At 37.3% G+C, this 27,980-nt stretch overlaps 1 long non-coding RNA gene and 1 pseudogene across 1 annotated transcript in view; both read right to left on the bottom strand.

Annotated features, from left to right (window-relative positions):
- LOC141572110 (uncharacterized) overlaps positions 1-27,980 on the bottom strand; it is a 55,706-nt gene that overhangs the window by 21,389 nt on the left and 6,337 nt on the right. The window lies entirely within an intron of this gene.
- On the bottom strand, positions 21,246-22,730 carry LOC109447419 (tubulin alpha-1A chain; annotated as a pseudogene).

Here is a 27,980-nt window from a genome sequence, read left to right as displayed (position 1 = left end):
GTGCCTGGGCTGCTTCATTTCTAACAAGACCCCAGGTTGTGCTGATGCTATTGGTCCTCAGACTACATCTCCTGTATCACTGCTCTTGAGTTATCTGACAATAGGCTCACGAGGATATACTGGGTTGCCAGTCACTACTTAAGCAGAAGCTCAATAACTATTCATCAGGAATGCAACAGAAAGGATTTCTGTACTGCATGTGAGAAAAGTCTAGATGCTCCCTTTCAAATCTACATGGTTTGAGTTAGGGTTTTTTAGAAGACAATTAATTTTACATGGGATGGCTTCTTTGAAGTATTAAAATACCAGCACATAGGTAATGAAGAAAGTAGAGTGAGACTTTTCTTTCTATTTCAATAGATATGGAAACAGAAGATTTTAGATATTAAGTGACTTGCCCCAAATTCACTGTGTCATACAATGAATTTATTGAGCACCTACTCTTAGCCAAGACCTCACACAGGGCTGGACATTCAGCAATGAGCAAAACAGACATGGTTCCTGTCCTCCAAACATCACAGTCTACCTGAATAGCATACAACATACCTTTGTGATAAACCTCATTTGTTATTAGCACACTGTATTGTCAAAGACTCAAGGATTAGGAAAAACTGATTACAATGATAGCAAGACCCAGAGAAAGAGAATCTATCATTTGAAGTGTTATGTGCCAGAGAAAAGCACTGCTTTAGGATGGACAGCATGACTCTAGCACTTTGACAAGACAACTTTTTACCTTACTCCAAGAAAGTATGATATTGATAAAGGTTAAATCATCTTAACCTACAAACAAAACAAAAACTCTGAAAATTTCATCTACTCACTTCACTGCCAAATAGTCTACCCTTCCCAACCCCAACTTTGGAGGATGGGAGAGAACAGCTCTTTTTAGACCTTTTAGAATCCTTTATATTGCAAAAAAGTCAGGCTGAAACATCAGCAGGAATAAAAATCCACCAAGATATCGCAGGCTGATTAGCACTTGTGTGTTCAGTTTTGGTGTAAAGTTAACCCAAGAACTTCTTTCTTTCCTCAACAATGAAGTCCATACACCACCTCACTATTACTTTCTTTCAAACCCTTCAATAATTCCATGGATGGTCTCCATCATATTTTATGTCTTTCTACAACTCAGTGTACTACTAAGCCCAATATGAACTAATGTCCTTTGACTTTTGTCTCTGTTACTATATATAAGGTTCCAATCTTTTAATCATTTCTCTATACTATCTTTATTTTCTTTCCTTCAACTCAACCCACCATTCTTCCTATTTAAAGTTTAAGCTCATATATCAGAGAGAAAATTGAGACAAGCTGAAGTAGCTTTATATGTTCTAAAGTTTCCTCATTGTGTGTCAAATGTTGGGTTTTCTGAGATGGAGCTTTGCATGCAGGTCATTTATTGAGGAGTGATCCATAGAACACCAGCTGCAAGGGAGTGAGGGAAAGAGTGGGAAAGAAGAAAGGCAATACAGCTTCTGCAGATGCTTAAGACAACTTCACAAGGAACTCTAAAGCTGCGATGACCCTTATGAGATCTCCCTAAGTGAGGCTAGGGAAGAGGGGTTTATACTACCTATAATGATCAACCATGGGATGTGGGTTGCTCCTGGAGTAGAGGTAAACTCCTGAATGAGTTGACTCTCTTTCTCCCATGGTTACTTTTAGGGTTGGACTATGAGATGTCAGCACTCGTGGGAGCTAAAGAAATGAAGATTCTCAATTCATAAGGCATAATTTGAGTAGCATATTACAGCATCTCCTACAATCCACCTCTTGAGCTTCTTGAATCTGTTTTCTTCGTATAATAAATTCACCTCATATGGGAAGTGTTCTTCCAGAATTCTGGTTGGTCTTTTCTCTTGGAAAAACTTTTAAGATGAAAGTTGGTGAGGCAAACTATAGCTTCCACCACGATGGCTGGTCTCTGGATCATAGTTGATTCCACCATCACTGTCCTCTACTTATTCTAAATTCCCTTTACTCAGCTAGCATCTCTGCTAATCTACATAGCTTAACTGGTAGGTGATCTACACTTACATTCTTGAGATGTATGAGTCCCTGATTACCATGCCCTTCTTCTCAGGCCATGGCTACTTTACTTGTACATTTACTATCGACTTAGGCAGGTAAGTATCAAAAAGAAAACCCAGTGGATTATCTGCATGCTAAATGTATTTTTCCCTGATGTCACCATGTAACAGCAGCCGTACCACTTCCATGCCAAGATGGCATCTCCTTTTTGCTGTTTGTCTTTTTGTATGAGGAGCCTAAAGTGACTGGTGTTAAATGAAACATAAGGCTTAATGGGACTCTAGCTAAGAAATTGTTCCCCTTTTACAATCCAGGAATTCTAGCCCTATAAAAGCACAAAATGGATCACTGGGAGTGATAGTGAAGAGGGAAATCCGTACTTCTATCTGTGATTGGGGCACAGGACTATATAATGGTCATTGGTTTAGGGTATGTGCTGCCTCTTGGAGGCTAGCATTCCATTCTTTCAGGACACCATCTCTAACCTGTCACCACAGTTGCCCTCTCACAGGTCATTTCATCAGTCCATCAGGCCAGCAGCTTCTGGATGGTACAATAGGTCAAAGAATCAATAATCCCATGGTCATGTACCCACAGCCACATCTTCTTTGCTGTAGAGTGGGTACCTTAATCCAATGCAATATTTTATCAAATGTTGTGTCAGTAGATCAAATACTCTGTAAGCTCTCATAGAATGGTGCTGATTGGCACACTATGGGTAGGGTAAGCAAACCAATACCTGGATGATGAGTCAATTGCTGTAAATATATAATTGTTTTCCTTTCTTCCAGGGTAAAAGAAGTTCAATATAATCAACTTGCCTTCAGGTGACTGGTTAGTCTCCCAGACACATGGCTGCAAAACACATTCTTTATGAGGAAGAGGAGTTAAGAAAGCCCAAAGTCAGGAAAGGAAACAAAAACAAGAATACTATAGAAATTTGAAGTCTCTGATACATATTGCTACAGCATATACTAAAAACAGCCCAACCCTTAGTCAAATTAATATAAAGTTTCACACTGAAAGCCTATTTACTTCAGTTCTTATGCTCTATATAACATGTCCAGCTTTCAACAAAAAACTATAAGACATGACAAATAGCAAGAAAAAACACAGTCTAAAAAGAGAAAGCAATGAGCAGAACTAGATTCAAATATGACACAAATGTCAAAATTATCAGACAGGGAATTTAAAATAACTCTGAATAATACATTAAGGACTATAATGGAAAAAACAGACAACACATAAGAGATTGGCAATACAATTAGAGATACGGAAACTTGAAGAATCAAAAAGAGACTAGAAATAAAAAAAAACTGTAACAGAAATAAAGATTGTCTTCAAAGCGTATATCAGTAGACACTAGAAAAAGCCAGGAAAAGAATAAGCTGGAAGAAAGGTCAAGAGAAATTCCTGAATTTGAAATTCAAAGAACTAAAAGAATGAAAAAAGAAAGCAGAACATCTAAGATCTGTGGGACAATTTCTAAAAGGTAATATATGTGTAATTATAATGGAAGCAGGAACAGAAAGATAATGTAGCAGAATAAATATTTGAAGTAATAAAGAATGAAAATTTTTGAAAATCAATGAAAGACATTGAACCACAAATCATGGAAGTTCAGAGAATCCAAATATATTTTTTTAAATTTAAGCATATCATATTCAAACTGCAGGCCACCAAAAGAAAAAAGATAACATCTTGAATAAAAAAAAAAAAAGCCAAAGGGGAAAAATAACAACCAACTATAGAGGAACAAGGACAAAAATTGCAAAGCACTTCTAATCAGAAACAGTGCAAGCCATTAAAGAGTGGAATGCAGTATTTCATTGTTGAAAGAAAAAGAAAACACTAGAATTCCTAGAATTCTATGTCCTGTGGAATTAGTCTTCAAAAGTGAAAGAGCAATAAAGACTTTCTCCAACAAACAAAACTGAATGAATTTATTTCAGCAGAACTGGAGGTGCAAGAAATGTTGAAGTTCTTCAGGAAAAAAAGGAAATGACATAGGTACAGGCATGTACCACTTAATGACGAAGATATGTTCGGAGAAATGCGTCATTGGGCGCTTTCATTGTTGTGCAAATATCAAAGTGTACTTACCCAAACCTTTGTAAGCCCTCTGAGAACCTTCAGAAATATGAGGGTGGGGGAGATAATTGGTTTCCCCTAAATCTGGAGAACGTGTACAGTGTAATTCTGTGAAGCTATTATGTAAAGATACAAATTACCAGTACAGTGTAAATTTATAGGCCTATATTAAAACAAGAATCATGAAAGTATTTGGCAGTTGGCAATATCATGAGTGTAAAATGTTAACCTCCAGTTCACATGGACCACTTCAAATAAAAGGAAGTTGCAATTCATTTGTTACCATTCCAGTTAGAATCATAATGTGCCAGCACTGAAACTTCCTTTCAATTATGTTTCCCTGGCTTTCGGCCTTCTTAAAATAAATACAACAGCACTGTCCCACCTCCCAACAACAAAAAACCAGCAAGCACCATGTAATAAACCAAAAATCCAAACCTCCAAAGTAGCTGCAATCAACCCCATAGACATTCATCTTCCTCGCTTAAGTAAGTGGAAATGTTTTCAAGATGCACACTATTTCATTGATAACAGGTTCTCGGTCTGTTAACAAAGTAGGGATCCTGTGGAGAACACATTAAATGAGAATATAGGGAAAACTAGGGCCAATTCAACTTCATGAAGCAATTGTTAATGGATTATACCAGTTTCATTAGGATACAAAAATCAGTAACACAGCCCTGTCCTCAAGAAACTTTCTGTCTAATAGGCAAGGTAAAGCAAGCAAATAAATGACCATTTAAAAATGTAAGAACAGACTGCACGCTTCAAAAACTTCTGGAGATTGGTTGCACAATCATGTGAAAATATGTAACACTACTGACCTGACCACTTCAAATGGTTAAGATGGTAAATTTTCTTATGTGTATTTTCCTACAATCACATTTTTTTAATTTTAAAAAGAATTTTAAATATAAATAAAGATAATTGGTTGGCCACTCCCCCCATCCCTTGGGAGAATAGAAAGGGACCGGCTGGCATTAGTTTGGCCCCAGGCAAGACTGAATTCTTTAGAGAATGGAACAAAAGCAAGATCTGATCCAAGAATATCCACTTCAGAAAAAAACCACACAAGTAAGTTCAAAATCCACTTTAGAGAATCAATGATCAAATGCTAAGAGAACAATAAAAATATACATGTATTTTTTAAAAATTGATGTAGAGGTGCAGAGAAAAGAGACCAAAGAAGGGCAAAGGACTGGCAGAATCCAAGAACTGACACGTACGTAGGAGAGCGTACCAGAAATAGAAAAAATACTGGAGCAATTGCTAACAACTGCTTTAGGCATTTCAAGATTGTTAGGCAAGTAATTCAGAATGTGTAGGGACAGAGTCTGGATAGCTGGATAGTAAGGGATAATGCTGGAGAACAAATGCCAAGGAACTGCCAAAGAAGAAGGAGGAAGGAGATTAGGAAAATCTTCCTGAAAAAAGTGACCATTAAAGTGAGCTTTCGAAGATGGATGGATTTTTGTCATATGAGATGGTGGGGGGAAAAGGCATTTCCACATGAAAAGAACAACATAACCACTGAAGCTGGGAAAGGCCAGGGATCATGGTAGCACACCTAGCAGATGAATTTATCTAAAATATTGGAAAATTAAGAGAATAATGTGAGATAACCCTAGGAAAAAGACTAGAGCCACACAACTAGGGTCACAGAAGCCAAAATGAAGCATTAAACAAAATTAGCCTGGCAATAGTAATTTTAATGTGATATAGGAAGAGAGACTATATAAAAGACTTATTAGAGGCTTTCGTAGTGACAGGCAAGATTGTACCCAACATGAGGTTTCATCTTTATTATTACATATTAATTATTATTAGGAGTGGAGTGTAAACTCCCAGCTGCTAATACCTAGTACATAGTAGGTGAATAATAAATGCTTTTTGAATGAATGAATTAATGCATAACAAAGAAACACTTAATGAATGAAATAAGAAAGCCTGGGATAAAATAAAAACAATCATAATGCAAAAATGGGGAATAGAAACAAATATTAAGACAAAATCAATATGATTTAATATTAGATTAGAAGAAGAAGAAAAATATATGATTTTGAAGCTTGAAGCCTGGGTGATTTGGAAGTGGAGGGAGAAGATAATAAGTCTTCCACCCCCACCTGTGCATAGAAAAGATTTTTTATTGTTAATCTTTCTCATTAGAGCTATAAACTACAGCTGAGCTTGGTAAAAACCCACAGTACAGAAAGGAGCACAATAAATGGATTATAATTGACACGAAATTGAATTTACAAATTATCTAGCTATACTTTTTGGAATGGCCGTAAGGTGTTCGTAGCTACCTAAAAGGATTCTAAGCAACCTGGATGCTTCAATGAATGAAGAGCTTAGGTTCCACTCTTTCTCTCAGCAGAAAATATAAAAAGAAAAAACAGCTAATGAAATAGAAATGCTGCCCTTAGCTCATCTCACAATTTCAGAAGCAATCCACTTTACTTTTACTGTTCGTAACAGGTACCTTCTAAAAGGCAAGGATACTGGTAGAACGAAACTCAATGTTCCCAGTTCACAATGTTTCCATCTCTGCACTGAGAGATGGCAAAATAAGCAAGATAATCTACATCCCCCCTACTGTAATGTCTGGCTATTTGCTAAAAAGGATGTTTGCTCTTTACACCAGAGATATCCTGAGGCTCCCCTAGGCAATCAATCATAGCAGAAAGGGGCTCTCTCCTAGAAGAGAAAAATGGTAGAGAGTGAATCATATTGATAAATCTGACCACACCTCTCTCTGAAATTTTAAACTGAAACACAGGGAAAGGATGATATTTGGTTAGCTTAGTAATTTGTTTCTTAGCAATAGTGAGTTACTGAGTTATTCATTTCTTTCTTCAGAGTAACATAAGTAGTTGAGATTTTTCTAAGTTTTGTAATCTAAGCACAAATAGACACAAATCTGTTACCTTGAAATGGAGCCTCTTCTTAGAGTGCTTTGACTCCCTCAATACATCCTGTGTATATAGGAAAATAATTGCCTCTACCATTTACCATAAAGAGAGTTTAAATATGTGACAAATATTAATGACTTCACATCGGAACTGACAGCAGTAAAATTTTCAGACCAGGCCAATCTACCTGCCAGCAACAGGGGCTTTTTAGGGTAAGGAAATGAAAGTACATTATACAACAATATGTACAATTGTATATTGCTCAGCTAACAGTTTTTTATCTTGGAGTCATTACGTTGTGGTCATTTGGTCAATCCAATCCCTTGATTTCCAAATAGTATTCTATCCTATTATTAAAATCAACTGGCATTCGGACTCTTCAGCCTCCCCTGCAAGTTTGGTCCCGTGTTCCATGAACTCGATCAATTACATTTCTTGAATCAACTACGTGGTCACAGTCCTTTCTAACCTTAGTTTAAGTCTGAGGAAACTCCCTCAGGAAGGAAGTTAGAAGATACTTCCACAAGTCATCCAAGAGGGTGGAGAACAAAACACCCGCACTTCAGCCTTCAAAGACGTAGAGCTGGCTAGTAGGAACTTTTTCTTAGATCCAAAGATTAAAAATACACAGGATAGGCCATTTTCCATAAAATGTCTAAGTAGGGATGAAAATTATTGTAGAATTATCTGGGGGTATTAAAACATAGTATTCATTGTGAAGAATGGCCCTTTCTCATGTCTCTTTCTTCTAAATACCATTCTTGCCACAGCACAGATTGAACCTACTAGGATTGAAAGGGGAAAAGTTGAGAAAACCCACAGTAGATTAGGGAAAACAGACTCTCTACCAAGAAAATAGAAATTTAAGAAGCATAAGGGAATTCCTTCTCATAGAAAATGAAGCCTGGAATAATCCTCATAGGAAAATTCATATTATCCCCAGGACAGACCTCTAAACAATTGTGTTACCACTAACAAATTTTTAAGGTATTTATAACTAATATCAGGACTACCAGAAAATGTACTTTGTTCTTACAATATGCTTCCTCCCTCCTCTACCTTGCATGTTGTTTTCTATATTTCTCTTTGGAGGCATGAACAGAAGAATCTCACAGTAATAAAAATAACAATAAAAGCTCTTATCAGTTGAACACTTACCAGGTGCCAGGTACTATGCTAAGTATTTTACAGACATTAAGTCTCTTAACCTTCACAGCAATTCCTATAAGTTGGTAGTATTAACCTCATTTTAGATACAAAGAAATAATGAGAATTGCAAAAAGGTTGTACGGTTGAGAGGTAGCAGAGCCAGAATTCAAATCCCTTTTTCTTTGTGCCATTCTGCTTTTATTGCTAGTGTAAATGGAGGATAGAGCAAGTATAAACTTGACTAGTGCATTGGCATTTGGACTATGAAAAAATAAATGTGTCTTCTTTCTCATATTCCCTTTCATCCCTAAAGCTGAACTCACAAGTGATGAGGGTTCGGGGGGATCCCATACAAATTGGGATTGCAGAAAAGCGGCTTGGAAATGGGTATTTAAATGTTGGTTGATTTGTTGAAGTAAATAGTAAGATGAAGGAGATAAATTAAAAGGCCCAACGAATGGCCAAGTTTAACCTTCAGTTTTATTCAAGATGTATAACCAGAAGGAAAAAGTCCCAAGCACATCTGATGGTCTATAAATGCAACCAGTTTTATTTATTTAATTGTGATTGAATCTTCCTCACTGTTGCTTGCATTCTGGTAAAAACCTTACTGTTTTTCCACTAGCTATGTCCTGTGTTTCCCTGAAAATAAGACCTAGCCGGACCATCATCTCTAATGCGCCTTTTGAAGCAAAAATTAATATAAGATGCAGTCTTATTTTGCTATAAGACCGAGTCTTATATAATGTAACATAATATAATACGAGACCAGGTCTTATATTAATTTTTGCTCCAAAAGACACATTAGAGCTGATAGTCCGGCTAGGTCTTATTTTGGGGGAAACGTGGTATATATATTTAGATAGAAATTTGTATGACATACGTGTGCATATATGCATGCATAAAACCACAATAACATTTCAGTTATCCAAAATGTATTTACTATACCTTCAACAACCCAGAATCTAAGAGTAAAGCAGAGTAGGCAAAATGTTCTCAAAGCACCCGAAGTAGATGTAGCAAACAGCATGCACTGCATCATCCCTGCACATGCCCACACTCAGAGCTTAAGAACTTTCATTTTACTCCTTATTGCTCACGAGCTCAGTATTTGGTAACCCATTTGTTTTTCATTCCACTGCTGATAAGAAGTAAATGGAAACGCAAGATTATTGAGACAATGGTCCTTTTAGCAACAAAAAGCAACAGCTGACAGGCAAATAGTTTATAAAAAGTACTTTCACGTATAGTAGTTGCTTAATATACTGTTGTTGAATGAATGTTTGAATGAGAAAACTTACAAAAAAACCTGTGACAAGGTTGGTTTAACAGCAGTTCAGGTGAAAAGTCTTGGATAGTTTACTTATCTATGTGTAGACTATGAGTCAAGCATTAGTGTTATCTTAGGTTGGATAAATTATTCTATACAGAGATAGTGTGATTGCAAGAAATAGAACTAACCTAAGCAAGCTTCAGAACAGGCATATGTGTGCATGTCTGTGTGTCTGTCCATCTGGCCTGGCGGGACAGTGATTATTGCAAGGATTCAGAGCGCTAACAAAATGAAGACCGGCTGGACCCCCATGGAAACTGGAGCCAGGCGCTGGGAAGCCATGGGGTCCGTAGGCAGCCAAGTAGTCTATCTCCTTTCCTCTTGAGGGCTGTGTGTCTCCTGTTTCTCTCTGTCACTACCCTGTTCCTCTTAGTTCTGCTCCATGAAGCTGTAACAAGTCAAATCTCTACTTCTAGCCTCTGTGCCGGACCTTTAAGCTCCTTTTGCCCTAGAGATAGGTCTTAATTCCAAATTCCCAGGACAGGATTCTGATTGGCCCCCCAAAATCAGATATTTACCCTAAGTTCAACCAGTTGTAGCCAAGCACAGCAGGGTCAAATGTTACACCCATAACTGCCCAGAGCAACCCTTAAGCATATATTCATACAGCCACTCATTTATCCATTTACGTATAATATGTGGGCCCTGACTACATGGGGCGCACATCTGAGATGAGTTAATGGTCACATTTCACGTTTCACATGTAAAGGAATAAAATATTTTGTTTCAGACACTTTATGAAAGATATGAAGAAACTAGACCGTGTTCACAGAAGGATCACTCAGTGCACGAGAAATTCAGAAACCATGTCTCATGAAGAATTGACCAGGACACTGAAGCTGTAACTGTAGAAAAGAGAAAACTCAATCACCCACCAAGAAATTTCATGAGACTGTACTGTACGCTTTTCTAGAGGCTATGGTTATCATGGAGCACAAAATGAGACCCAGTTTTCTCACGAGAGAAACCTGTCTTACAAAGGAAACCCAATTGCTGTCTTCAAATTTCAAAGATTTTTCATGTGTAAAATATATATTTAGTCTATGCTGCTTTAGGAGGCAGAACACACATCAGAGAGTGAACGTTACAGAAAGAATGAATGAACTATGTAACCATTAGTGGAGTCCAGAAATTAAATGAAAAATCCTTCCCTCCCCAGCTATGGCAAGTGGTAAGGAATATTGTCAAAGTGAATCTGGCAGGGGAGAGAAAGTTAAACTAGGGTAATTGCTAAAGTCTCTTTTAATTCTAAAATTCCAGAATGGAGCTGCAGAGAATGGAGTTCAGAAACATCATATGCACATCTGACCTTCCAGTTTACTTCAGAGAGAGGGCTTCTTAACAGGCTTGATTACATTATTCCCCATCCTCAATCTTCCCAGATGTACTCTCTGTACAGATGATGCTGCAGAAATGTTCAAAGAGACCCACAGGGGCTCCAAAAGAACATTTTTATAAGTAATGTTATAGGCTGACTGTAAAAATTGGTAATAGAAGCATGACAGACTCTATCATTACTAATTTGTTTTCGGAACAATACTGAAAAATGACACACTTCTAACCAGAAAGGGAAATAGGCTAGTCTCTCTGAATATGTGTGCATGTGCGTGTGCTTATGCGTGCGTGCATGTGATGGAGATAAAGGACTTATGTAAGTGACCTTGAAGATCATCTGTGTCTTTCTAAGATGCAATGCTCTCCATGGCAACAGTGGGAGGCAATAAAACCAGGAGTTTTACATACAGACTACAGAGTCCACCTGACGTAGCTTTGAGTCCTGGCCCCCTCATCTCTGATACCTGTGTCCTCATTTGTACAATGGATATAATCACAACACATAAGATTAGAATTAATAATACCCATAAGGCACTCAGCCCAGTGCAGTGCCTGGCCCATAATGAGCAGGCAACATTCACTAGTTATAAAAATTTACATGACAATGAACAATGCAGTGAGTGTTCTCTTACGTGCCAGGCAACGTGCTGACTGCTTTCCATGGATTTTCTCATTACTCTTCCCTATTTTATAGACAAGAAAATTGAGACTTAGAGGAATTAATTGTTCAAAGTTAAACAGCAAGTGGCAGAGCTGAAATTTCAACCACAGCAGTTTTAAATCAAGAATTTAAGCCCCAGTAGTTTCTAACTACTGAATATAGTTCCACTTCAAGTGTACTCTCTCTGTCTGGCATCTTTAATATTAAGCTTCTGTCTGAAATGATCTCTCACTGTGGTTTTAGTTTGTATTTCCAAGATTACTAATGAGTTTGAGTACATTTTCATGGTTTTGTTTGTCTTTGTCTTATTGATTTGTAGAAATACGGTATATTCTGACACTACTTAGATAATTTTTGCCAGGTACCCACACTACATGTTTATGTATAACGATGTATTATGTGTATACAAGCTCTAGAGTCCTTTGAAATCCCTCTTTCTACCAACCTGCCGTCATTCACCAATGTTTAAGAAAATTAGTGCAGCTTTATCAATCTGATACAATTTTACAGTTTTCATTGTGATTCACATATTTATAGTTCTACACAACAAAGCTTGTGAGTTAGGATGAGCAGCCCCATTTCCCAACCAAATGGGGGATTTGCAGGGCTAATAATGGGCAGAGACGCAGCTGGGATCCAAATCTCCTGAGTCCTAGCCCTGGAGCTTCTCCACTACATTTTACTATCCTCTTAATTTTTATAAAAAGCCCTTCATGCCCTTCCATGTATTTAGTTCTAAATTTCTATTTTCAGATATACTTTCTGATTTGGAAATTCTATAATTAAAGAATGACTTCAAAGCAATCTCTAGTTGAATAACATACGAGTGTGGGTTGCATGTTTTGAACATTAATAATACCAAGAAGCTTTCCATTTATCTAGTGGCACAAAAATAGTCATCCAATGTCCTCTACCCCAAATGGCCCAAGTAACTTCAAAAGCTACTCTAAAGGTACAGAGTGCTGTGGGAAATGACTAAATAGCACTGAAAGCAGTACTCAGCTGTTAAAAAGTTCAAAAATTAGGCAATCTAGGCAGTAGAAATATGTGCACCAGAGGACATAGCTCTGAACAAGTCCCAGAATTTATAACGAGGACAAGTTATGTGCTCAAGTTCCAGAACTAGGAGCTGGGCACGTTTTTAAAAATATTCCTATTGAACCTGTTAGAGGGCAGGTGGTCTCTTCAGTATGGCATTGCCCTCAGGTGTAGCACCTGCTATTAGCCAAATGACCTCAGGGAGCTGCTTTACTATTGCTAGGCTCCTGACTCTCAGTGCCCTCAACAGAGAACCTAGGAAGCATTCGAGCAATGTCTCAAAGTCCTACTCATCAAAAACACTTCTCTGACATGGATACTGACTTTCACTTCTTGTAGGAGTGGGATTAATTCAGTATATCTGAAGGACATTTGGGCAATCTCATTCATTTATTTATTCATCATTCAGCAAAGAAGTATTATGCCACCTCTCTGTATCACACAATCTTCTTGGAGCTAAGCACGCTTCAGTGAACAAAGCAGACAAAAAGCTCTGCCCTTTTGAAGCTGACAGTCTAGTGAGTGGTGCAGGAAGGTGAAGAGGAAGGCAAGTTTACCTGGGGGAGGAAAATAAATTAATTAAAATGTAATTTTTAATAAATAAAAGGTGAGAAATTCTATGGGAAAAACTTAAGCAATAACAGGGACAGGGAATGGAGGTAGGTTATAGTTTTAAATTAGATGGTCAGGGAAGATCTCGATGAAAAGGCCACATTTATGCCAAAATTATGTTTAAAAGTGTATAGCTACAAAACAAGAAAGACTGAATGGAAACTCACCAAGTGCTATTTGTGATTATCTTTAGAAGATATGATTTGGGGTCATTTTTTGTGTGCTGTGTTCTATATGTGTGTACTTGTATGTTTTTAATTAATTGGAATTTTTGAGAATGTACTCTATTTTTTGAAAAGCTCCCCCAGGCAATTCTGATGCACAGTCAGCTTTAAAACTGTTGCTTTCCCAACTTATATTTTAGATTCTATGGTCAAAAAGATCCCAATTATTCTGGTCATGTTGAATTCAATATTTCAAATTATAAATATTGTCAATCTTCCTGAAAGTCCCATCAATTAGATTATTTGAGTCTTACATAAATACTTCATAGTGCCTTGTGAGAAATAAAAGATGTAATCCAACTAAAGCATCCTGCTCCCAAAAATGCTATTATTGTGAGACGCTTAACGGAGAACAAGATATCTGACCTGAACCATGAAAAAGAAATGGAATATAGGTAAAGGATGTGGATAAAGGTCAGACACTGGATTTTCTAAGCAAAGGATCTGCACGGTCAAGGTCATGGGGAATTATCTCATCATGAGCAAGGGCAACTTTACCTTCCATTCCGTGCACATGTACTGGGCTATTAGACCACGAGCTCCAGGAGTGCTGGGACTGCATCCATCACACTGCTTTATCCCAAAACTTTGCTCAGCATGATACACAAAAGAGATGTAGATATTTGTAGAATGTACAAAGTGTATTGACCACAGCTAAAAGGTATCTCTTTCAGATGTGTCCTTGAACAGGTTCTACAAAATCACTCATCACTTTCATAAGGAGCTAACCAGAGCCATGCTGGGAAAAGGAGCTAACCAAGACACATTCAAGCTATAAAAGTAAAATGCAATCATTTGTTGGATTTGTACGCAGTAACAACTCATTTATCTAAGGTGGTTAGAAAAATTAATATATTCTTTAGAATGGAAATATCCTTGTAATGCTAAAATTTTTCAATTTTATTTTAACAAAATTAGATGGAACTATTTTAAATTTTTATTAAAAATACCTTTTTAAACCCTGCATATAAAAAAAAAAAAAAAAAAAAAAAAGAACCAAAAAAAAAAAAAAAAGGCTTTCCTCTATTGAATCCGTGTCAGTTATAGATCACAGGTTGTGAACAGCCCAAAACACCTTTGGATAACTTAAGTAAACAAATAAAGTATTTTATTGGAGTGTTTTAGAGAAGTCCCCCAAGTGAAGGAAAATTGGACAACCAATCTTGAAAAGGTTAGGGACCATGCAGTTCCAAGGGTCTATATAGAAGGAAAGAATGGAATATCTATTCAGGGTACCACCACCAGGATGAAGAAGCCCCATCAGCTTTGTGTCATTCTGCTCAACATGCAAATTTCTACAAGAAAGCAACTGAGCTGGTTTGTACCATGTGTTAACCTTGTTCAGGAGAGGAAAGGACACTTTAAGTGATGGTTCCACTGGAACTAAGTACAATTTGGGAAGGATGGTTTTTCAAAGGAAAATCACAGTGCTCCTTCCAAAAGAGCGCAGGATGAAAGCTGCTCAATTATAGTGCTAGGTTATAATCCAGTGATATTCTTGGAATCTACTCGGCTATTCAAGGCTAGTTGGTGTCTCAGACTTCTATACCTTTTGAGTTTCTAATTTTTGTAATTCTTTAGTCTCTCTTTTTCCTTTAAAATAATCATTTGTTTCTTGCTACTTTCAATTTGCCTACCTTTGGTCTTTTCAATTTACCTATCTTGCTATTTTCGGTTGATCTACCTCCTGTACTTGCCTATGGACTCAGTAATGAAAGAACCAAGCTTATAGACATATGTATATAATAAGGCTTTAAATGAGTATGGGTCTATGAGTAGAATTCAGGTGACAAATGCATAGACTTGGTGTCATCTACATTGCTGCTCACAGACTTCGCTTGCTAATGTTTAGTTGTTTAGCTCATTAGATAGTGACTAAATGAAGAATTTCTCTGTAAATGGTATGCTGCAATTTTTTAAGAACACAGTGTTCTTTTATAATTATTTTTTTTACAGTTTTATTGAGAATAATTGACAAACATCACTATAAGTTTAAGGTGTACAGTATGATACCTTGATTTATACATATTGTAGAATGATTATAAGAGGTTCAGCTAATATTCATCTTCATATATATATGTGTGTATATATAATAAAAAGAAAATAAAGAAAAACGAAAAGAGGAAAATAATTAAATAATTTTATCCTTGTGAGAAGAACTCTTTGGATTTACTCCCCTAACAGCTTTCCCGTATATCACACAGCAGTGTTAGCTACAGCCATCGTGTTGTACATTACATCCTTAGTACTTATCTTATACCTGAAGTTTGTACTTTTTGACCACCTTCGTCCAGTTCCCTTTCCCACCCCCACCCTCTGCCTCTGCTAACTACAAATCATTTCCTATGAGTTTGGGTTTTTCCTTTGTAGATTCCACACATAAGTGAGATCATACAGTATTTGTCTTTCTCTGTGTGACTTATTTCACCTAGCATAATGCCATCAAGATTCATCAATGTTGTCACAAATAGCAATAGTTCCTTGTTTTTTATGGCTGAATTATATATATATATATATATATATATATATATATATATATATATATATATATATATATCCCATTTATTGAAAATAGTGCTCTAAGTTCTTTCTTTACATGTATCATGTCAATTCTCACAAAAGTTTTAAAAAGTAGGCATTATCATCATCATCCCGTGTTATAGGTGAGAAATCTAATAATTTGGCAAGTAAAATACCCACAGTCAACAGCTTGTCAGGGTTGAAATCTACCTAAACCCATATCTTAACTGATTACGCTACTGTTGTTGTTTAAAAACAAATACCATCAATAAAAAACTTAAGGAAGTCTATTAGCAATGCTCACATCCCAATTGGAATACTGTATGCAGTTTTCTGGGGATCAATAACCTTTATATTGATCTATAGATACCTTTTATAGAAATATGGTCACAGTTTATCCTGAGAGCATTGGAAAGCATGACATATGAGATATGAGTGAGGAAACTGAGAGAAAGAGTTTAAGAGATGCCTTCAAATACACAAATTTCAAAGAAGAATTATGCATGGTGTTGAGGCCTAGATGTTAGATTTAGCCAGACTGGATCCACGCCTCTTAGCAGTGTGACCTTGAATCAGTTTCTTTGTTCTTAAAATGCACACAATGATCCTTTCCTGGCACTATTGTTGGGAGCACTACAAACCATCCATGTGAAGCTCCTTGGCATAGCTCTAGTACATAGAAGTGCTCAAGAGATAGTTTTATTATTGCTTTTTGTGGAAATTAAAGAAAAATGAACTTGATCTTGATATGAGTGAGAACTTTTTTTTGTTTTAATAGAGATGATAATGTTTATTTAATGGGGTTATTGGAGGGATTAAATAAGATGATGTACAGGAAGAATCTTATGCATAATAGGCTTTTTTTAAATTAAAGTTTATTGGGGTGCCAACTCATAGTAGAGTTACATAGGTTTCAGGTGTAGAATTCTATAATATATCATCTATGTATCACATTGTGTGTTCACCACCTAGAGATATCACCTCATCCCAGTTAGAATGGCCATCACCAACAAGCAAATAATAACAAGTGTTGGAGAGGCTGTGGAGAAAAAGGAACCTTCATATACTGTTGTTGGGAATGCAGATTGGTGCAGCTGCTATGGAAGGTAGTGTGGAGGTTCCTCAAAAAATTAAGAATGAAATTACCATATTACCCAGCAATCCCTCTCCTGGGTATCTACCCCAAAAATCTAAAAACATTTATCTGTAAAGATAGATGTGCTCCAATGTTCACTGCAGCTTTATTTAACTGGCCAAGACATGGAAACAACCAAAGTGTCCTTTGATAGATGAATGGATAAAGAAGTTGTGGTATATGTACACAATGGAATACTATTCTGCCATAAAGATGAAATAGTGCCATTTGCAACAACATGGATGGATCTTCAGATTATTATGCTAAGTGAAATAAATCAGACAGAAAACGTCGAGAACCATATGATTTCACTGATATCTGGTATATAAAACTGAAAGCAACAAAGGAACAAGACAAACAAATGAAAAAAAAACAAAAACTCATAGACACAGACAATAGTTTAGTGGTTACCAGAGGGTAAGAGGGAAAGGGATGGTAGATGAGGGTAAAAGGGATCAAATATATGTTGATGGAAGGAGAGCAAGAACTTTTTTAAATGGCAGCTATCAGAAAGAGAATTGGCTGCCTCAGGAGATAGTGAACATCTGTCCTTAGGGGCACTTAATCTATTTATGTATTTCCTTTCGGAGAATATTGCACTGCCTTAGATGAGTTTTGGGATTAAATATCTTTCAGAATTGAGATTTTGAATAAGAACAAATGTGCTTTCTTCCATCTACAAAACATGCTGACCGACCAGCAGTGAGTCGAGAGTGTACAGAGACACCCTCACCATCTCACCCACTCCCCACTGGGCTCCAGGGTGCAGCCTTTCCAAAAGTCTGACAAGGTAAAGGACTATTTGTAATCCCAGGTTGATGGGTACTCTTCATATCATTAAGTAGATGACTTTGGCGTCAATTTTGCCACAGCCAAATGACCCAGCAGCATAGTTATTATAGTTGAATGGAGGAAAATGGAAAAGGAAAGACTGCATGACCCCATCCATTTTAACTTCTTTTGTTACTGCCTTCCTTTGCCCTTTCTCCCAAATAACAGCCCTGTTTATGAATTGCAGCATCTGGGCTGAGTTGCTTCATTTTACTACCTCACACTAGCATGCCATTGGTGAATTGATTTTATTCTTTTCTTTTTTTAAAATGAATGTTTGGTAATACCTCATATTACATGATGTTTTAAAGACCAGAGTTGCTCTTTGCTTGATCTTTTGAACCAGATTTCACAGTAGCATATTTATTTACAAAGCCAGAAAAAAAGTTTTACTAGGTTACTAAAGTCTGGACATTCATCTGGGATGATGAAAAAGGGCAATTACAAACTGACCTCAAGTGTTTTGTGCATTTTGTTTACAAGCCAGAGAAATGAAATCTATCTCTTTCAAGTTTTCTTCTTGACACACTTCTGGCCAGTCTAAAGTAAAGTGATGAGGTTTTTTAAATATCACAGGATGCTGAATTTCTATTTTGGGCTTTGGAAAATTTTCACAATATGAAATTTATTAAAGTCAAAATATATTCTGTCCCACACACTGCTCCTCCTGCCTGGAAATCTCTTCCCCAATCTTGATCGTACCATTTTCTACTCATCCTTTAGGTCTCTGTTTAAAGAAATCACTTCCTCATAGAGCCTTCCCTGTCTACTTTGCATTAGTGTTGTTCTATGTCCCCTGCTTTCACAGCACTCTTCCATTTTTCTTCTGTAGCTCAAAATTTGTAGTTACTTATTGCATTGTAACATTCCAGTTCTGTCTTGTTTTCTATTGCACCTCAACACTTAGCAAGTGGTTGGCATATGGTAGGTAGTCAATAAATACTTGTTGAATGAATGAGTGCATTCTAACTTTTTATGACATTACATCAAAGAAAAATAATTCAATGTTAAATTCCTAATATGGTCAGTTTCCTCTATAAGTTAAAAGCTTAACTTAGTCCCTCATTACTGCTTTTTTTTTCAACTTTGGTTCACATTTCTTGCTTTAAAAGTATGACACTATAGCATTTCATTTGTAAGTAGATCCTTCATGAAGGCATGACTCTCTGTTTGTCCGTCAAAGATTCTGTCCAAGTTCTTGTGGAAAAACAGGTCAACCAGATCATGTTTTGAGTGGCCAAGTGTGCAAAAAGCATTTATGCACAAAGGTCATGAGCAATGTAAACATTAATAAAGGCACAAGGCCTGCTATATTTTCATTACCACATGTCCTAATACCTCCTGGGACTATAATGTTGTCAAGATAATGTTTGGGGAAAAAGTAAAACTTTAACTCAAAATGTGGGCATATTTAACTAATACCAGCAGTTTCCAATCAGTTTCCGTCAAAGATTTGCTTTTTGTTTTTCCCATACTCTGACCTCATAACCCCACTGTTACCATAAATCAGTTAGGGCAGGGATGAAGTCCACGTGTTCATCTTGCTCTTCATGCCTGGCACAGAGAAGGTGCTCAATAAACAATTATTGAGTAAAATGATGGATCCTACTGAAAGTATGGTTCTCTTTGCAGAGGCAAAGTAAGGGTGATCAAAACAATAAATAAATAGAAAGTTTTATATCAGCAGGGGAAGTTTGATTGTAAACTAGGTTACTTTTAATCCAGCATTTCTTGGTTACCAATCATCATGAGTATTGTCTTTACTGCCACTTACACTCCTCTGTGTGAATTGCCTTCTGAAGCACCTTTTGAGTCACGTTAAGAAAAACTCTCTCCTTGTCTCATTAGGGAGATCACCTCAGGGATGATGTAGATGCCTGATCACTGCATTGTATACCTGAAGCTGAAGCTGAACAAAAATGAATGTCAACTACAATTATATATATATTTACAAGAAGCGGAGTACAGCATTAGGAATAGAAACAGTGGAAATGTAATGGCTGTGTGAGATGTCAAAGGGGTAGTGGATGGGGGAGAGGGGTTGTCACTCTGTGAGGGATATAAATGATAAATGTCTAACTATTACATTGTTTTGTGCACCTGAAACTAGTTAAAAAAACAATGTTATATTAAAAAAAAGAAAAACTGTCTCGATTTTTACTGGTACCTTGCTTACTGCCCCGAAGTGATCATCAGATGTCTCTATCATCTACTTTATTCACCATATGACTTCAAATAGTCCTCTGTAAGTATTTAAAATTATTTAACTATCACAAAATATTTTGGACAGTTTTGAAATAAGGGTAGGACCCTTTTCCCATGCTGTGCCTTGGTTAGAGAAAACACTCATTTGGGTATCAAAAATGTTCATTATGTAAATTTTCACATAAAGTTTAATTCCTATCATACATACATAAAAGAGTTTCATTGTGAGGGAGGAGGTTACCACTTTTTGAGGGGTGTAAATGTCTAAATATTATGTTGCTTTGTACACCTGAAACTAATTTTTTTTTAAATTCAAGGTTATAAAAATAAAAGATAATTTTAACCTCTTTTTTAAAAAACAGTTTCCATTGTAAATCCTAATGGCAAAGTCATAAGTAACTTTGGGTTATCAGTGGTACATCATCATGATTAAAATCAGACATCTCCCTCAGTTTACTTATTTGGGAAGTGAGCAAGTGATTGGAAAAGACCCCAGTGGGATTTACACTATTCATTTACAACTTTATCAAGTTTGCTAATAGTTGCTGTTATTAATAAATGTTCTTTCATAGAATGGAAATGAGATTAGAACTGCTCTGAGTTGCCTCACTAGGCAGAACGACCCTGTTTTCCTGAAAATAAGACCTAGCTGGACAATCAGCTCTAATGTCTTTTTGGAGCAATAATTAATATAAGGCCCGATTATATTATATTATATTATATTATATTATATTATATTATATTATATTATATTATATTATATTATATTATATTATATTATATTATATTATATTAAAGACCCGGTCTTATATTATAGTAAAATAAGACCGGGTCTTACATTAATTTTTGCTCCAAAAGACACATTAGAGCTGATTGCCCAGCTAGGTCTTATTTTCGGTTAAACACGGTAGAATCAATGGGAGGAAGCAATAAATACACCAACTTTATTTATTTTTTAAGACAGGGAATACTTTATTCAAACCCTTCATTGAAATGGACAGGTTGGGTCTATAACCAAGTGTCATGCTTTAAGGCATAGGCCAGTAATTATATACGAGAGTATATACACTGCTACATACAAATTAACTGATCAGACCACAACTTTCCAATGTTTAAAACAGAATAAGCTTCCCTGTAAAAGCAGCACTTTTGTGACATGTTAACTTTAGTAGTCCTCTCCTTCTTCCTCACCCTCTCCTTCAACATAATTCACACCAACCTCTTCATAATACATCTCAAGGTCAGCCATGTCCTCACGGGCCTCAAAAAACACTCCTGCCTCCATTCCCTCATCCACATACCAGTGAACAAAGGCATGCTTGGCACACATCAGGTGGTACTTGAGGCCCAGACAAGCTCACAATAGCTGTGGTGCTGCTCTGCACACACACAGCTCTCTGTACTTTGGCCAAGTCTCCACCACGTACCATAGTGGGAGGCTGGTAATTAATGCCAACTTTGAAGCCAGAGGGGCACCAGTCCACAAACTGGATGGTAAGCTTGGTCTTGATGGTGGCAATGAAGGCATTGACATCTTTGGGAACCACGTCACCATGGTACCACAGGCAGTAAGCCACATATTTCCCATGGTGAGGGTCACATTCACCATCTGGTTGGCTGGCTCAAAGCACGCAGTGGTGGTCTCTGCTACAGAAAGCTGCTTGTGGTAGGCTTTCTCAGCAGAGATGACAGTGGTATATGTCGCCAGAGGGAAGTGGATGTGAAGATAGGGTGCCTGGTTGGTCTGGAATTTGGTCAGGTCAACATTCCATCAAATCTGAGCGAAGCAGTGATAGAGGACGCAATTTGACCTATGAACCTATTCAGGTTAGTATAGGTTGGGTGCTCCATATTGAGGTTTCTATGACAGATGTCATAGATGGCCTCATTGTCAACCATGAAGGCACAATCAGAGTGCTCCAGGGTGGCGTGGGTGGTGAGGATGGAGCTGTAGGGCTCAACTGCAGCTGTGGAAACCCAGGCGGGCTGGGTAAATGGAGAAGTCCAGCTTGGACTTCTTGCCATAATCAACAGAGAGATATTCCATCAGCAGGGAGATAAACCAGTTCCCCCACCAAAACTGTGGGAAACCATGAAGCCCTGAAGACCTGTGCACTGGTAGGCCAGTTTCCAAATTCGGTCCAAGACAAGGTCAGTAATCTCCTTGCCCATGCTGCAGTGCCCTTGGGGGCATAGTTATTGGCAGCATCTTCCTTGTCTGTGATGAGCTGCTCACGGTAGAATAGAGGGTGGTAGGTGCCAGTGCAAACTTCATTAGTGACCGTGGGTTCTAGCTCTACAAACACTGCCCTGGACACATGCTTGCCAGTGCCTGTCTCAGTGAAGAAGGTGTTGAAGGAGTCATCTCCTCCCCCAATCGTCTTGTCACTTGGCAGCTAGCCATGGGGCTGAATGCCAGTGTTCCAGGCAGAAGAGCTCCCAGCAGGCATTGCCAATCTGGACACCAGCCTGGCCAATGTGTGTGGAGATGCACTTCTGCATGGTCGCTGCTTTGCAGCTGCTGGGCAGATGGCTGAGAGGAAGACGAGAAGTTGCTTCTTAAAGCAGGACTCTTAGGCAGTTAATATAAGAGAACCTTCCAAACACCAATTTTAATTCATTATTAGAAAGGACCAGCCAACCATTAGCAATATCTTACTGAAAATATGTAGCTGCCAGTTTTTTGGTCTCTAGTTTTTATGTTTTCACCACAAGGGACTTATCAGAAATGCTAAAAATGATATTTGATCTCCTTGGTGATGGTGGTGAGATGGGGGTAGTTATCTCAGTCTCTCTTGGGCTATTAAAATACCAGCATTACAACAATAAGAGTATGAAATATAATGCTATTGTTTAGGGAGGTATATGCTCAGCTAGCTAGTGGCCCAAAGGAATTAGAAAAGTTTCAAATAAAAATTATGAACTAGAATTTAGGGGAAAGGATGACTGAAGGAGGGTAAGAAGGGATAGCCAGAAAGAGATGGAAGAACCCTCCACACACACCAAATAGGCTTTGTTTTGTTGGCTGTATGCCACAATTAAGAAAGCTTCCTAGCTGGCTGTGACCTAATCTCACATCAAATATCACTGTTGTATGCTGTGTGCACTGGTCAGGCATGGGTCTCTCCATTTCAGCAGCTCTGGGTCAGTGCTATAATCCTTGGGAGTCAAGAGATACTAAGACAGGAATGAGAATGAGAAAGAGTATAGTGTTTGCTTACTGGTATAAATCTGGGGTGCCAGTGGGAGCTGTTTTGACTGGGGCCAGATAAGTCAACCTAGGCCAGTTAGAAAGGTTACATATGCATCAAATAACTACACAAAGGTATATGCATACATACTCTTTGGCTAATTATTAATGGTCACTCTCACCTGAACCCAATTATTCTAACTAGGCTCAGTATATTAATTTATTCTGCTTCTCTCTTTCTGGCTGTAAGTCCAGGATTAATGCCAAATTTCTCAGTACAGCTCCTGACTTCTTCTCTATGTTCCTTCAAGAGAACCTGGGGACTAGTCATCTGCTACAAACCATATAAAGTCCAAACGCCCAGGCCCATCATAATCTAGCTCCAACCTAACTTTCTAGCCCAACAAATTCTCCTCTTTGTGAATCCTTACTTCAATCATCCAGTCACCTAAACACACCCTGGGATGTTCTAACTCTCAACCTTTGCTCATGCTACTCACCACTGATTCCCTCTCTCTTCTCTACATTGTCCAGGACTTTCTAGAAGAAGCTCAGACATTTATTCTCACAGATTGAAGCTGTCATAGACCAGGGCACACTGAGTAACCCCATGCTTTACACAAAGGTCTGGTTCCCCGAGATTGGCTCACCTTCTTGGCAGAGCCCAGGTTTATAGAGAGTAGTTGCAACCTGGCAGTGTAAGGAACATGTCCACATAAGTATCTCCTTTGATTCAGTTTGGCTATGCTTAATGTTTAACAAAAACTTTCTGAAATAATTGCCAATGTTTAAAAAGTAGACTAGTCCATATTACTTTTTAAAATCTGTATTTCTAGTTTCTTTTGAAATATCAGAAAATACGGCATCTGAGCTTACATTCCTGTGTAGCAAAAATCATCCAGCACTCAGTAGTAGCTGTTCTTTCACCTGAGGATGGTCTCTGCCATTTGCTATCGTTCCCAGAGCTCCCGTGTTTCTTACACCCAACTTGTTTTACTCATTTAGACCACATGACTGGATGCTGTGGTCATTTGAGTTTGCGCACCACCCCTTTCCCCACACCAAGGAAATGTCAAATCTTATCTTCTAGTACACATGGCTCTACAGAGCCATAGCTCTTTCCAGGAAGAGCCATGAGACAGTAGGGCAGGAACAAGCTGGACACCCTTACTTGGCTCAGCCCTTCTCCCTACCAAATGCCATGTCCTTCCTCCCATACCAGAGAGGAATACAGGTCTTAGGCCTATGTGAATTTTGCTCTTTTTTCCAAGGTTGCAAGACCAGACTATTTACTCCCATTCAGCCACCCATTACTTTAGCAAGTCTTTTATTTTAGAATAGTTATAGATTCACAGAAAATTTGCTAAGATTGTTCCCATATACCCCATATTCAATTTTCTCTGTTATTAACATCTTACAATACTATAGTTCGTTTGTGACGATTACAAACCATATTAATATATGATTATTAACTAAAATCCACATTTTATTCAGATTTTTCAGCTTTTACCTAATGTTCTTTTTCTGTTCTCAAGATCCTATCAGGCAAACATGAGATGAATCCTGACTCTGGCATTTGTTGGATGTGTTTTTGGGGAAGTCACTTTATCTCTTTGAGCCTCAGTGTTTCAGCTATGAAGGTCACTCATTCATTCAACAAATATTTTTTGAGCACTTACTACATGCCAGGCACACAATGCTGGTATGTAATATGGATCAGGGTCCTACTCTCATTTGGCTTATATTATGTGGTCACGGGACAAAGGAACATAGTAAAGAAAAAATAACATAACAGTGGTAAGTACTATGAAGAAACTAAACAGAAAAACAGCAGAGTGTATTAGAGACATTTGAGTTCTACTGTAGATTATGTGGTCGAGAAAACCCAGATGAGGAGGTGGCATTTAACAAAGCCCAAATATTACCGTGCTTCCTTGAAAATAAGACTGGGTCATATATTAATTTTTGCTCCAAAAGACACATTAGGGCTTATGTCCAGGGACTGTCATCCTGAAAAATCATGCTAGGGCTTATTTTCTGGTTAGGTCTTATTTTCGGGAAAACATGGTAATAGAGACCAAGTTATACCAAAATATAAGGGGAGATTGCTCCAAGTATGGGATATAACAAAGGCTCTAAGGTAAGATGAGCTTGAAGTGTTCATGTAACAGAACAGCTGGAGCTGTGGAAAGTGGGCGGAGTAGCAGACCAATAAGGTTGAAGAAGTAGCCAGATAGTCTAGGCTAATCGTGTCACTCAGGGTGGGAACCTATTACGTAGCCATACCTGGGGGTCTGTGTTAACAATGTGATGTATGACGGGAGCCTTGGGCCACACAATATTCAGCTCAACCTCTGGAGGGGCTAGAGACTAAAGTCTGCCACACAGATGGTCAGCTGTGGATTTGTGGCCAATTTCTAATAAAAACTCTGAATGCCAAGGCTTGGGTGATCTTCCCTGGTTGGCAATACTCTGCATATTTTCACACATTGTGTCTGGGGAAAAATAAATTCTCTCCACACAGCTGCAGTGGGAGAGGACAACTTGAAGTTCAGTGTGATCTCTAGACCCTGCCCTACGTTCCTTTTACCATTACTGAATTTAATCTGTATCCTTTTGTTATAGTAAAACATAACTGTGAACACTGCTGAGTTCTCTAAGTCCTTCTAGTGAATTATTAAACCTGAGTATAATCATGGAGACATGGGGAATACTACAATGGACTCATAGAGTATAATCAAACTCATGAAAGTCAAAAAAAAATTTTAAAAATCAATTCTATTTCTATATACCAGCAATGAACAATTAGAAATTGATATTTTTTAATTATAAGAGTATAAAAAATACAAAATCTTAGGAATAAATATAATATGTGCAAGTTTTGAGTGCTGAAAGCAACAAAACACTAGTGAAAGAAATTAAAAAAGACCTAAACGAATGGATTGTTCATCGATTGGAACACTCAGTATTGTTAAGATGTCAATTCTCCCCAAACTGATCTACAGGTTCAATGCAATTCCAATCAAAATTCCAGAAGGATTTTTTGTGAAACCCAATATGTTATCTGATTTCTAGACTTATTATAGATAGAGCTACATTAGTCAAGAGAGTATAGTATTGGAGAAATGGTCGTCTTAAAAAATCAATGGGAATAGATTATAGAATAGACCTACACATACAAACAGACCTACACATATATGTAAATTTACTTTTGATAAAAATGCAAAGAAAATTTAAGAAAGATAGTGTTTACAACTGGTAATGCTGGAACAATTGGATATTCATATGCAAAAACAAATCTTGATTCATAATTCATACTCTATGAGAAAAATTAACTCAACTGGACCATAAACCTAAATCTAAAACTAAAACCATCAAACTTCTAGAAGAAAACATAAGAGAACAATCTGACAACTTTAGATTAGGCAATGACTTTTAAGATGATATCAAAAGCATGATCCATCAAAGAAAATAACTGGTAAATTAAACTTAATCAAAATTTAAAACTTCTGCTCCTCCAAAGGCTCTGTTAAGTAAATGAAAAGACAAGCCATGGACTAGATAAAATATTTTCAGATCACATAAATGATAAAGCCTTGTATCAAGAATATATAAGAGCTTTCAAAACTCAATATTAAGAAATCAAACAACTTAATGAAGAAATGGGCCAAAAATATACACCGACAGAACTAAAGATATAGAGATAATAAATAAGTATATAAAAAGATTCTCAACATCATTGTTCATTAGGAAAATGCATATTAAAACCACTGCATGCCTACTAGAATGGCTAAAATTTAAAACCTGACAATTCCTTGTACTAATGAGGCTGCAGAACTGAGACACTCATACGTCATTGATGGGAATGTAAAATGGTACAGCTACTTTGAAAAATAAATTGGCAGTTTATTGCAAAGTTAAATACACATTTACCATTCAACCCAGAAATCTTGCTTCTAAGTATTTAACCAAGTAAAAAGATTCATTGGTGCCTCAGACAAGAATACAGTCAGAGCCTCGGTAATATCTCTGGTCATTATGCAATCTTGTTTGGCTAAATAATATCTCCCCAAATTACTTGAGATGGCATCTTTTTTTTAAGTTAGAAAACAACTTTATCTTCAGAAATATTTAAAATTAAGCATAAAGTGAAATAAGTCAGTCGGAGAAAGACAAATACCACATGATCTCACTTATATGTGGAATCTAAAGAACTGAATAAATAAGCTAAGTAAACAGAAATAGTCTCAGAGATATAGAGGAAAAACTGATGGTTGCTAGATGGGATGGGGGTGGGGATGAGGGAGCAGGGGAAAGGATTAGACAGCATAAATTGGTAACTACAATATTGCCATGGGGATATGAAAGACAGTTTGGCCTGTAGCTTCCTTCAAAATCAATAATGTTGTGAACATTTTGTAAGGTGTCAGATGGGCACATGTCTTATTAGGGAGACCACTCCATGGATGGTGTAGATGCCTGATCACTGCACTGTACACCTGAAGCTGAAGCTGAATAATATTGTATGTCAACTATAATTTTACACATAAAAATGTAATTCTATATATATATATATATATATATATATATATATATATATATAGTCATGGGATATGGAGTATAGCATAAGGAATAGAGTAAATGGAATTGTAATAAATACGTATGATGTCAGAGGGGCAATAGATTGGGGGAGGGGGCTTACCACTTTGT

Source organism: Rhinolophus sinicus, linkage group LG06, assembly GCF_036562045.2.
Source record: "Rhinolophus sinicus isolate RSC01 linkage group LG06, ASM3656204v1, whole genome shotgun sequence".
In the NCBI taxonomy this organism is placed as follows: domain Eukaryota; kingdom Metazoa; phylum Chordata; class Mammalia; order Chiroptera; family Rhinolophidae; genus Rhinolophus; species Rhinolophus sinicus.
Note: the sequence above shows the minus strand (reverse complement) of the source record. Positions and strands in the feature narration are given on the sequence as shown.